The 14,250-nt window shown below is 42.7% G+C and overlaps 1 protein-coding gene across 3 annotated transcripts in view; it reads right to left on the bottom strand.

Moving 5' to 3' along the window:
• The window catches only part of LOC146629980 (voltage-gated delayed rectifier potassium channel KCNH1-like), a 107,345-nt gene that overhangs the window by 10,959 nt on the left and 82,136 nt on the right, over positions 1 to 14,250 (bottom strand). The window lies entirely within an intron of this gene.

A 14,250-nucleotide genomic window follows, 5' to 3' on the forward strand; every position in this document is an offset into this window, starting at 1 on the left:
TTTTGGTAGAAGTTGATCTTGATTTCATCTTTCCAAAGAATGTTTTTCCACAACTGTGCTGGCTTTTTTTTTTTAAATTATGAGTGGCTTGCGCTTTGCAGTGAACCCTCTGTTTTTACTTTGTTGGAGTCTTCTCTTTATGGTAGGTGGATATTGGTGTGCCTACCTCCTGGAGAGTGTTGTTCACTTGGTTGACTGTTATAAAGGGGTTTCTCGTCACCATGGAAATTATTCTGCGAGCATGCACAACTGTTGTCTTCTGTGGACATTCAGGTCTTTTTGCATTCACCAATACTTTCTTTCTTTTTTTTTCAGGATGTACCAAAGGGTAGATTTTGCCACTCCCACTATTGTAGCAAATTCTCAAATGTTACTCAAAGAGTATTATACAGAATAGACACTTGTATTAAGTTATAAAAAACACAAGTTTAGAGAACAATGTTTAGAACACAGATAAAAAACAAAACACACATAAACTTAACATCAGTACCTGCTTATATAAATACCTAAATGTGTGAGTCAACAGGAAGTTAATATTAATAACCAACGGCAATGACAACATGCTGCTTTCTAGTTTTCACAGTAAGAGACACATAAAAACGACATAACACTGAAATACAGTACAGGAAAATTTTTTTAAGGGAATTGCCAGTTAAAATTTAAATTTTCTTTGCAGCACAATTGAACCAAAAATAAAAACACTACATGTAAATGTACACAAAAGAAATTTCCTTCATGAAACTAAATGAATTCTACCACAATAACTGATTTGATTTACAGCCTAAAGGGCCTGTAATTTGAACTCAGTGGTTCTTCTTAAATAATAATGTATAAAATGTGCTTGATTTTCTGTAGCTTTTAACAGTTTGTGTTTACACTGGAGTGAATGATGAAATAACTGCACCTTAATTACTTTAATACAGACAAGCGCACTGGAGTTCTTAGGTTCGATCTTTTTGGCCATAGGGTATATGCTGCTTCATCCAAAGAGCTATGATTTCCGAAAACAATAATTTCAGTCTTGTTTTCATTTAGGGTTTAACTGTCATGTAGACAGATAAACAGAGGCTGCAGTGTGACAGAGGCATCCCATTTCATCAGGAAGTAAATTTGGATATCAATAGCATAACAGTGAGAGGGAATATTATATTTCCTGAAAATCGTTCCCAAAGGCAGCATGTGTAAAGATAACATAGCGGACCACAACAGACCCCTGTGGTACATCACAACTAATAGGGACAGAAGAAGAGGAGTACTCCCCAGTTGCAACAGAAAAAGACCTCTCTGCCAGGATTTAAACTGTAATAAAACTGTACCTTTAAAACCAACAGCATGTTTGTGTCTTGATAAAAGAATGTTATAATCAACTGTGTCAAAGGCAGCGGTTAGACTGAAACTCTCCACAAATCCCAGAAAGTTCTCACAAAGTGCAGAGGATGTTCACATGAACAGCACCACAGGGGTTAAACAAAAAATTCAAAATATTAAAAAGAACTCGGGGCTGGTGACTGTTGCTAGAAATTATGTTTGACAGAAAAGCTGATTTAATAGCTTTAACAGTCAAGTGATATATTGATGAGTATTGTATCAAAGGTCAGCTTAGAGTTATTGCTTTTGTTAATCAAGGGCTTTCCAGAAGTCAAATCTAGTATCCAGCCTGAATTGGTGTTCCTCATTTCAAAATGCTCGGTTACATTGAGTGTCGGTTTAGATCACTGGGATGAGCTCTCAGCCATATGGCCATGTGACTGGGATCATACCTTTATGTGAAAGAATGGAGGGGGGCAGACATTTCAAACACAGCATTTATAGTTGTACAGGCCAGGTACACAGAAATACAGGGGAGTTGGATTTAAATGAAAAGTTAGGAAAAAAATGAAAAACCAAGCGAAAATGTTAAATGAGAAGCATCTGGCTGCATCTCAAACATATTGGAGAACTGCAAAGCTGAGTGCAGAATTTATAGCATAAGGAGCTGGCTAAAGTGATGCCGGTTTTTATTTTGAAAACTAAAAGCTAACACTAACCTTGTTTCAGAGAACAAACATGGCTTACCCACAATTTCTTCATTGTCTTATCCTGAAATAAAGGATAAACAAAGATCTGATCCAACTATCAGAGAAGTCATAGCACAGATTGTACTGGAAGAAACACCTCACCCCACCTCCAGCAAAGAGCTCCCTGATTTCCCATTTTTGCTGTGGGAGTTAAATCGCTTAGAACTACACAACAAGGTAAAATAATAAGGCAAGATGCAGGACCAAGTGACCTATCAATTGGTTCTCCCTGAAGAGTTCAGAGCCTTAGTGGTTCACAATTTGCACATGGACCAACTGGGTATTCCCAGAACCCTTTTTAGAACTAGGTTTTATTGGCCGCTGAAGAAAGAGTCCTCTTGAAAAAGCAGCTGCTCTGGTAAACATTAAACTTCTCAACCATTAGAACTTGTCCATGTGAACTTTCTCAATCTAGAACCAGACAGCAGTAACCCAAAGAACATCCTTGTAATGACACATCATTTCACTAAATAGGCAGTTACCATGCCTAGACCCAACCAGAAAGTTAAGACTGTTGTTTGGGGGATAACTTTATTGTCCACTATGGTGCCACATACTGATCAAGGGCCTGATTTCGAATTCACACTCACAGTATACACAAAATCTCAGGTCAACTTCAGAGAAAAGTTGCAATCTAGCTTCTTGAAATGCACAAAAAGCAGCAGATAAAAAAAGGCCCATTTGACCGAAGGGTAACATCTTAGTGAGAAATGTACGTTTACATGGCAAACACAAATTAGTGAGAAACTGAGATCCATGTTGTAAATGGTAAATGGCCTGTATTTGTATAGCGCTTTACTTAGTCCCTATGGACCCCAAAGCGCTTTACACTACATTCAGTCATTCACCCATTCACACACACATTCACACACTGGTGATGGCAAGCTACATTGTAGCCACAGCTGCCCTGGGGCGCACTGACAGAGGCGAGGCTGCCCGACACTGGCACCACCGGGCCCTCTGGCCACCACCAGTAGGCAACAGGTGAAGTGTCTTGGCCAAGGACACAACGACCGCGACTGTCCGAGCCGGGGCTCGAACCGGCAACCTTACGATTACAAGATGAATTGCCAACTCTTGAGCCACGATCACCCACTCCAGTAGTTAAACCTGCTGGAGACCTCCCTGTCACTATGTCACCCACACGTGACATACTGATCTCCTGCTTCCCTATGGTTTTCCAGCTGTCAATCACTAGTTTTTATATAAATAACCAATGTGAATAAAGGGTTTCCAAAATCAGGGTAAGTTATTGTTTCAATGATTACGACAGCCCAGTAGAAATAGAGAACCATATTTTATTCGATTTTGTTTTCCTTAATATTGTTATTATATTATAATGTTATATAATATTATTATATAATAAGAAGAATAACACCTTTGGATTACAAGATAATTTATTAATTTGTATATTGTCTAAGTTGACAATTTCTTGGTTTAAACGGTTTTATTGGAATGAGGGAGGAGACTTCATCTGCTCCTTCCTAGCACTCATGGTCAGCCAGAGCAGGTAGAAAATGCAACGCATGCAACACGAGAACTGAGAATTAAGTTCGCAAAAGAAGGAGAAAGAAAACCAAGCATTTTGTATCTCTAAAAGTATGCATTGTGAGCAGGACGGCAGCCAGGAGCAGGGTTCCAGGAGCCTGAGTTAGTGCGTGAGCGGTACCGGCTAGATATAGTCGGGCTTACGTCAATGCATGGCTTGGGCTCTGGAACCAGTCTTCTGGAGAGGGACTGGACTCTCAGTCTGGAGTTGCCCCTGGTGAGAGGCGGTGGGTTGGGGTGGGTATCTGGGTATCCCTTTGGCTTGCTGCCTGTATATTGGGGTTTCTCCCAGTGGATGAGAAGGTTTTCTCCCTACTGGGAGACTTCAAACCTCACGTGGGCAACGACAGCGAGACCTGGAGGGGAATGATTGAGCGGTGTATTGTTTTTGGACATAGCAAACACCATGTTCAAACATAAGAGTGTCCATAAGTGGACGTGTGCAGTGTTGGGGAGTAACGGAATACATGTACCGCCGTTACGTATTTAGAATACAAAATATGAGTAACTGTATTCCGTTACAGTTACCGTTTAAAAAGGTGGTATTCAGAATACAGTTACTTTGTTGAAATAAATGGATTACACTGCGGTACTTTCCTGTTTCATTTTGTCGCGGGTCAGGACTGTTTGGGTTTTGTTTGACAGCTACGTTCTTTCGTTCCAGGCGGCAGCGTTACGGTTGCCATGGTTACAGGGCGACGCTCTCTCTCTCTTTCTGCGACTGTGTGTTTCCTGGGTGAGAGAGCGCCTTTTCGTTGTTGTTGTTGTGCTAAGCTAACAGGCAGAATGCTACAAGCATAGCTCTAAAGAATGTAGCATCATGGGCAGTATAGTCCGTGTTGCAGGGAGAATGCACTGCCATACACGTTATGTGTCTGTGAGCGCGAGGAGGGAGAAAAAGGCGAGTGGAAAGGTACGAGTTGTCGTCGAGGAAAAACGGGAGCTGGAAACATGTAAATATAATAATAACCACTGCAGCCAAGAAGAGTGCCTGACGAGCCCAGTTGTAAGTAAGCTATTAAGACTCGACTGTACACCGTGTTCGTGTTTTCCTCCGAAAACAATAAGTTCCGTTGGAGCAGTCTTTCAACGCCTCTCTCTGTCTCTCGCAAGAAAAGTTGACCCACACAACAAAGTAAAGCTATTTTTCGGCTATGAGCCGACAGGGACCCCGCCGTATTAGTCAGAGGTCCCTTTACTACAGTTCGGAGTCGCGGACCTTCAGTAATAGTAATAAATCACACAGCAATAGTACATTCACGTTGTTGTAAAAAGCACGATAATATATTAAGTAATCCAAAGTATTCAGAATACGTTACTCTCATTGAGTAACGTAACGGAATACGTTACAGAATACATTTTGGGGCATGTATTCTGTATTCTGTAACGGAATACATTTTAAAAGTAACCTTCCCAACACTGGACGTGTGGCACCAGGACGCTCTGGGCTGCAGGTTGATGGTCGATTTTTTTAATTGTATCACCAGACCTGTAGCCATATGTTCTGGCCACTTGGGTAAAGAGAGGGGCTGAGCTGTCAAGTGATCATCACCTGGTGGTGAGTTGGATCAGGTGGCAGGGGAGGATGCTGGAGAGACCTGAGAGGCAGCTGATAGGTACCGACAGGCAAAGTAGAATGCAGTGCGGGCAGTGGCTGAAGAAAAAACTCAGGTGTAGAAGGAGTTCAGAGAGGCCATGGAAAAAGACTTTTGGACTGACTTGAACAGATTCTGGCAACTCAGGAGGCAACTCAGGAGGGGAAAGCAGTGCTCTACTTGTACTGTGCATAGTGCCAGTGGAGCGCTGCCGACTTCAACTGAGAAAATTGTCGGGCGGTGGAAGGAATACCTTAAGGAGTTCCTTAATCCCATTGGCACATCTTACGTGGAGGAAGCAGAGTCTGGGGATAAGGGGATGATTTCTGGGAGTCAGGTCATTCGGTCCTTATACAACCGTTCCAAGAGCTTGGTCCGCATAGCCAGCAATAAGTCGGACTCATTCCTGGTGGGTGATGGGCTCCGCCAGCCCTGGCCTTTGTCACCAATTCTGTTCAGAATTTTTATGGACAGAATTTCTAGGCACACCCAAGTGGCGGCAGGCTTTCACTTGGGTGGTCTCAGAATCTCATCTGTTCTTCGCGGATGATGTGGTTCTGCTGGCTTCGTCGAGTCGAATGACCTCCATCTCACTTTGGAATGGTTCGCAGCCAAGGTGGTAATGAGAATCAGCACATCCAAATCTGAGGCCATGGTCCTAAGCCAAAAAACAGTGGAGTGCCCACTCGGGCTAAGAGACAAGTTCTTGCCCCAAGTGGAAGAGTTTAAGTATCTCAGGGTCTTGTTCATGAGTGACAGGAGAGGGAGCGGGAGATCGACAGATGGATTGGTGCTGGGGCTGCAGTGATGCGGACACTGTACCGGTCTGTTGTCGTGACGAGAGAGCTGAGTGTGCAAGCGAAGCTCTCAATTTACCAGTCGATCTACGCCCCTACTCTCACCTGTGGTCACGAGCTTTGGGTAGTGACCGAAAGAACGAGAGGCAGAAATGGGCTTCCTCCAAAGGGTGGCTGGCCTCTCCCTTAGAGATAGGTTAGAAGCCCAGCTATCTGGGAGGGGCTCAGAGTAGAGCCACTGTTCCTTCACATCGAAAGGAGCCAGTTGAGGTGGTTTGGGCATCTGACAAGGATGCCTCCTGGGCCCCTCCTGGGTGAGCTGTTCCAGGCATGTCCCATCGGGAGGAGCCCCAAGGGCCAGACCCAGGACATGCTGGAGAGATTATATCTCTCGGCTGGCATGGGAATGCCTTGGTGTTCCCCCGGACAAGCTGGAGGAGGTGACTGGGGAGAGGGAGGTCTGGGCTTCTCTACTTGGGCTGCTGCCTCCACGACCTGGCCCCGGATAAGTGGAAGAAGATGGTTGGATGGATGGAAGTTTTAAAAACTCCCTGGAGTTGGAAGCTGGATTACTTAATTGGCCTAGGAGGTGGCAAGCTGCCAAGAACCCACTCTTTCCATCTATCAGAGAAGAAACCCACCAATTCCTTCTCCTCCTTAATTGGCCTAGGAGGTGGTAAGCTGCCAAGAACCCACTCTTTCCATCTATCAGAGAAGAAACCCACCAATTCCTTCTCCTCCTTAATTGGCCTAGGAGGTGGCAAGCTGCCAAGAACCCACTCTTTCCATCTAACAGAGAAGAAACCCACCAATTCCTTCTCCTCCATCAGTGGAATGCTCTAATATAGCAGAACTAACACAGCCCACATACTGTTACTGACTATTACTATTGGATGCACCCATGAAGAAACAACTGAATTGAGATCATTTATATATGATGTCGCTCCATGGGACAAGACTCAGCAGTCCATCTGCATCTTAAGGATAAAGGACACTCTTTCGAGGATGCCAATGTTCACATTTTGGACAGAGAGGACAGATGGTTTGAAAGAGGAGGGAAAGAAGCCATTTATGTCCACTGTGAGCGACCATCTTTGAACAGAGGCGGTGGATTACAACACCAACTGTTTGACATCTATAATCCAGTTTTGAGATCCCTTCCCAGACGCCTTAACGCCCACTCACACCCTGGGCCATCTGACCGCAGGAAATCACATGATAGGGTGGGGCCAGGCTTCACAATGAGCTCACCCGAAACCCTGGCTGATTGTGACCCACACCCGTTTTCACACCTTGGCTCATGTGATTAGGTAGAGAATCATCAGGGGGTCCTTTGTCCCTCTTTGGGGGAAAACTCCCACTGGGTTTAAATCTGGGACTCTCCACCATTTGGCCCTTAGAACTGAAGAAGCTTCTCGGATGAGAGGTGAACGTCTTCAAGCAACTTAAAGAAGTCCAGACGCTTTTCTTTCCAAGCTTCTTAGACAACCGAATTGAGACTTGACTCTACAGCTTGGAAAACCAAACAGCAATGCAGTACTGACTAACCCCTTCTTAGTTGTCAGACTAAAGAAGTATTGACTGCAATGAAATTTGTAATTAAACTCTAAAATCTAATGTAAGTCAAAGAACTTCTAAAAGTCTGTAATGAGATAATCTGTTAAGAGCTTCCAAGCTACTAATATCTTCCAGAAGGCACAGATCTGCTGCTATGCCTTAGGTCAACTGATAAACAAACATGTGAGACAAATTTTACTTGATACTTTAAAATCAAAAGAGGAGCAGATTCAACAAAAATTTATATTGTGTTTTTGTTAACAACAATGTTAATTTTAGGCAAAAAAAATAATTTTTCCATAACATTTTGAAATTATGGCAAGTATTGATCATGTTGATGAGATAGAGGTCTCAGAAACCCATGTATCAAAATATGATACGAAGGGCGTAATAGGGCTAAACTGCTAATAGAGGGATCGATATCAGACACACAAAAAGAATGTAGACAAGTAGGGGAAAAATTTGTCTGACAGACAGCTCACTCAAGCAGAGGGAGGCATCCTTACAAAAACCTTGAAGCTTTCTGTCATGCTGAGAAAATGTTTGCTACTCAAAATCATCACAGCCACAGAATCAGAAATTGGAAACAACATTGCAGATGTTGTTTCAGAAGTGTGACAACAACAGATAAATGTTTTAGCCTGTCTCAGCAATGCAAAGCACCCAGCATCCAATATTACCATCAAGGAGAGCATCAAGGAGTGGAAGACACTTATGCACCACAGTAAAAAACAAAACAAACAACAACATCATTGCTTACTTATTTTTTTCTGAGCCATTCAGGGGTGGATTGGTGTGTTTCTCGTCATATTCCTACTGCATAATCCAAGTGTGCTTGACCTTCAGGGCTCAAACTGATGGCTGGACACTCTCCGTCAGGATTTTCTGGTAGAGAGCAGAATTCATTTATATATGATGTCGTGTATAATGTTATATATGAATACCGGTCAATAGTTTTAGAAAACCCCAATTTTTCCAGTTTTTTATTGAAAATAATGCAGTTTGATGTCTCATTGCACTCTGAAATGACAGTATAGTACAAATAAGAAATTGGAGTTAGAAAAGAAATCATGGAATCAATATATAGACCTAAACTTATTGTATTCTAAACTTTTGACTCATGCAAGTAGCCACCTTTGGCAGATAAAACAGCTGAACACCTCTTTTCCTATCTTTTGCAGAAGTTCCCATAAATGTGTTGCCCTTGGTTACTTTGCTTTCACTCTGCTGTCCAGTTCATCCAAAACAGCTTGATGGGGTTTAAGTCTGGAGACTGTGCTGGACACTCCATGTTTTCAAGCTTACCATCTTGTTCTTTTTTCCTGAGGTAGTTCTTGGCAAAGCTTTTACGCATGGCTCTTTGCCTTATTCTGATGCAATCCTAGCAATGGCTTCCTTGCTGCAACTCGTTCTGTCACACCTGCACCTCGAAACCTTCTCTTCACATTTGAAACTGAGACTTGCTTACTATGACCACTATTAAGCTGTGCTTGAAGCTGTTGTCCTGTGAGCCACCTATCATACAACTGTTAATGTTCAGAAACTTGTCCTCTGAGTCAGTTGTGGCTTTGGGTCTGCCAGACCTCTTCCTGTCAGAGGTTGCCCTCAGTACTCACTGACGCCTTGACTTTCTTTGCAAACTCTGGCAGTTCATCGATTACCTTTGTACCATTTCATGCTCTTCATTGGACTTTTGAATTGCAATGAATAACTAGAAAAATTGGTGTGTTCTAAAACTTTTGAATGGTAGTGTGTACACATATAAATATATGTATATGTGTATATAAAAAAAACACCCAGCGCACCCCTGCGGGCGGTTTATCCTTCAAGCTCGGGTCCTCTACCAGAGGCCTGGGAGCTTGAGGGTCCTGCGCAGTATCTTAGCTGTTCCCAGGACTGCGCTCTTCTGGACAGAGATCTCCGATGTTATTCCCGGGATCTGCTGGAGCCACTCGCCTAGCTTGGGAGTCACTGCACCTAGTGCTCCGATTACCACGGGGACCACCGTTACCTTCACCCTCCACATCCTCGCGAGCTCTTCTCTGAGCCCTTGGTATTTCTCCAGCTTCTCATGTTCCTTCTTCCTGATATTGCTGTCATTCGGAACCGCTACATCGATCACTACGGCCGTCTTCTTCTGTTTGTCTACCACCACTATGTCCGGTTGGTTAGCCACCACCATTTTGTCCGTCTGTATCTGGAAGTCCCACAGGATCTTAGCTCGGTCATTCTCCACCACCCTTGGGGGCATCTCCCATTTTGACCTCAGGACTTCCAGGTTATACTCGGCACAGATGTTCCTGTACACTATGCCGGCCACTTGGTTATGGCGTTCCATGTATGCCCTGCCTGCTAGCATCTTGCACCCTGCTGTTATGTGCTGGATTGTCTCTGGGGCATCTTTACACAGCCTGCACCTGGGGTCTTGCCTGGTGTGATAGACCCCAGCCTCTATGGATCTTGTACTCAGAGCTTGTTCTTGTGCTGCCATGATTAGTGCCTCTGTGCTGTCTTTCAGTCCAGCTTTGTCCAGCCACTGGTAGGATTTCTGGATATCAGCCACCTCCTCTATCTGCCGGTGGTACATACCGTGCAGGGGCCTGCCCTTCCATGATGGTTATTTATATATATATATATATATATATATATATATATATATATATATATATTTTAGGGGTGCAATGATATTCGTATCGATATTGAACCGTTCGATACAGTGCTTTCGGTTCGGTACGCATATGTATCGAACAATACAAAATTTTTAATTTATTTTATCAACTTTCCTTCTGACGATGCTGTCTGTGTTGAGCGCTCAGTGAATCTGCGTTCGACTACTCCGCCTAGGCTCGACAGTGCAGCCTAGGCGGAGTAGTCGAACGCAGATTCACTGAGCGCTCAACACAGACAGCATCGTCAGAAGGAAGAGCGCAGGGCAAGCTAGCGAGACAGAAGTTAAGCTCTCCTTGCAACATGGACCTCCCCCACCCTCATTCAGATCTGGCGTTTGGAATTATTTTGGTTTTCATGTGACGTATGACCCTGAAGGTAAGCGAGTCATGGACTAAAGTAAAACAGTATGTTGGATGTGCCACGCAATGCTCAATTACATGGGTGGGAGCTAGTGTGTTAGCGCAGTTAGCTCGTTAACATGTTGGCCATCTAGCCCCATGCACGGGGCGATCGGCGGTAGCTCGTTAACGGAGATTTGCCGTGTTGTGGCGTTAAGGTCATTTCAACGAGATTAACCTGAAAGCACTAGTGGGAACACAACGAATATGACTGCACATTTACGCCGACATCATCCTAGTGCAAAGACAAAAACAACAAGCATGCTACTAACTTTAGCCGAGTCATTTAGACAGCTGTTAGCACATGATTCTCCTTATGCTGCTGAGAATATAGCCCAGAAGAAGCGGATAGTATAGCTTTTATTTTGGAAAGAGCCATTTCTCTGTAATAAACTCTCTTTTCCAAAGATGAGTGATTCCTCAGTCAGATACAGGGCTTGCAATATCGCTAGCCCGACGTCCCGGGGCTAGAGATTTTTTCAGTCGGGCTACCAAAATCTATCTCTTCCCTGCCCGTCGGGCTATTGTAGGAAAAATATATGTCAATGCTTTTGCATTCTTTCAGAAATGTAGCTGGGTAATTATGTCATTGGCATCGGTGAGCCACTGTCAATATGTGACATATTGAAGTCGCGTTTGAATTTGCGCTTGTTTTTTTGCTTTCACTTTGCAATCATGCGAACTGTGTATAGAGAGCGACAGCACTGATCTGTGAGTGATGATAATTTGTGCACCAATTCCTCTGACATCGTCTTATTAATCGTTAGCTTACTATGCAAACATGACAAGTGAAATCTCCCGCAGCAAGCTTAAACATGTGAGAGGTTGATCGCGCAGAGAATCGCTGAGCTTATGTGAGTGCGTGTGTAAAAGCAGCAGGATATATATTTTAGTTCTGCTGAGCCAAATAAGACAGGTCAGGGTGAAGAAGTGACAGCCAAAGAAAAGCTTACCACAAAACGGAGAAGTTATGACAAATGAGACTATAAGGCAAAAAGAAAGTTCAGCTTTATGGTTTCGTGGACAAAAGAATTTCTGTGGCTGCAATATGATGAGCTAAATAACCAGGGCTGCACATAAGTGGTCCGCAGGTGCGCATTCGCTGTCAAAATAAAAAACACGCACAAGGGTTAGGGTTAAATTTAAAAACTATACTTTTGAGTTAAAATATATATTTATAATTTTAATAAATGACAAATTAAAAATGCATGAACATTTTTTTGTATCGAAAAAATATCGAACCGTGACACCAAAGTATCGAACCGAACCGAACCGTGAATTTTGTGTATCGTTGCACCCCTAATATATATATATATATATATATATATACACACAAAATTCCCTTCTTTCCCCTGCAGGTGGTCTTTATCCTTCAATATGGGTCCCCTACCAGAGGCCTGGGATCTTGAGGGTCCCGTGCAGTAACTTAGCTGTTCCTAGGACTGCACTCAAATGTACAGAGATCCCGGATGTTGTCCATGGATTCTGCTGGAGCCACTCGCTTACCTTAAGAGTCAGTGTACGGAGAACTCCGATTACCACTGGGACTACTGTTATCTTCACCCTCTACATCAGAGGTCTCAAACTCAAATGAGCTGTGGGCCGCTGCTGCCACTGTCATTTCATTTGAGGGCCACTTTAGTCGACGGAGGTCCAGAAACAGCAGAAACAATACAACCAGGTAAAACAACAACTCCGTGAAATGCACATAAATTTCGGACTGATCTTTCCAGCAAAAATGAGGATTTTCCACCACGGCAACAGGCTCCTCTTCCACACACCAGTGGAGGTGGAAGATTTCATACGAAGAGTCCGGCAACAAAACGAGGGATAAATTCACGCCCACTCCAAAACACTATCATATCTAAAATGTGTAATTCTGATGAACAATTTCAGCTCGGACTTACAGTGGCTTTGGTTTACAGGTATGATATAGATGGCCTTAGATATGTTATGTTTAAATCTTTTCATTCATTTACATTATGTGGCCACTTCTTCAGTTAATACGGTTAATACAGATCCAAACGGGACAAAAACAAACAAACAAAAAAAACCCAAAAACGGTCGGATCTAAGTTTGAAGCTTCAAATCAATACTAGGACGCTTTATCAGCTCCTTTTCGTGGATCTGATGCATAACCAAGCTGCAATGACTTTGGGGAGGGAAGTTTTGAGATCTACACTGATGGGAGGTCTCTGGGTTGTTTTGTTTTTTTGTTTATAAGAGTTTGTCTTTAAAGTGCAGTGCTCTTGAAATAATAATTTGTGAGTTCCGACAGGGGAGACGAGATGTAGTCAGGTTCAGGTTACTAAGGGCACAAACTGTATGAGTAGTTATTCAAATATTGAACTAATTTCCTGGAATGTAAGAGGCCTTAGGAAATGTATTAAACTGAAAAGAGTAATGGATAGAATTAAACAATATCACCCAAAGATAGTCTTTATTCAAGAAACACACTTACTTGCGAGTGAAATTGCCCGGATAAGGAGGAAATGGCCAGGTCAGGTTTTCTCTAGCCACTTCTCAACACATGCTAGAGGAGTGGCAACACTCATTCATAAATAAGTGCCCATGTGTATTAAAAAAAATATCTTGGACCCTGCAGGGAGATTCATCATCCTACAATGCTCCGTGCTGAACCAAGACTTAATTTTAATTTATATGGCCCCAATATCGACAACTCCAGCTTTTATAACAATCTATTCCTCTCTATTGCAGCCCTCCACAGTGAGATAATTGTTGGGGGGGACTTTAATTGTACCCTAGAGCCTAAGCTTGATAGATCATCAGGTTTAGACTCTTCCCATCCAAAATCTAGACAAGCCATACAACACTTTATGTCTGAATTGAACCTTAAAGATATATGGAAATTAAAAAATCCAACAGGGAGAGAATACTCCTGTTATTCAGCCAGTCATAATAGCCGCAGTCGCATAGATTATTTTCTTATTTCAAACTCTCTTATCCCCAGAATTAACAGCTGTTCATATAAAAGTGTGCTTATATCTGACCACTCATTAACCACGCTTAACTTTTCAGTTACAATAGCTTTTAGACGTAATCCTGTTTAGCGTTTAAAACCACACTGGGTGCATAATAAAAATTCTTGGAATATGTAGGCAAAAATATTGATGACTATTTTTACTTTAATAAATCCGAAACTACAGCCTCAGTAAGATGGGAAGCCTTTAAGGTTTTTATACGTGGGCAGATGATAAGCTACACCAAAAACAGAGCAAATAAAAATTATACTGAGATGTTGGACCTCGAAGGTCAAATAAAAGAAGTGGAACTCGAGATAAACCTAAATGACTCTAAAGAAAAACAACAAAAACTTTTAAGATTAAGAGTAAAATATGATAAATTAACTACTGAGAAAGCCTCAGCAGGACTATTTAGACTGAGACAGACCTACTATGACCAGGGGGAGAAGGCAGGAAAACTTTTGGCATGGCGCATAAAAACGCTACTGAACGAACAAACAATAAATGAAATTAGAACTGCAGACGAAAACACCACAGATCCTCACAGAATAAATGAACTCTTTGAACTCTACTACTCACAACTATATACCTCAACAGGAGATGCGACTCAAGAGTCACTAGAATCCTTCTTTGACTCAATAAGC

The sequence above is a fragment of the Diplotaxodon limnothrissa genome, linkage group LG6 (assembly GCF_057381915.1).
Source record: "Diplotaxodon limnothrissa isolate DT_005_m linkage group LG6, D_limnothrissa_male_GT1.1, whole genome shotgun sequence".
Taxonomy (NCBI): Eukaryota; Metazoa; Chordata; class Actinopteri; order Cichliformes; family Cichlidae; genus Diplotaxodon; species Diplotaxodon limnothrissa.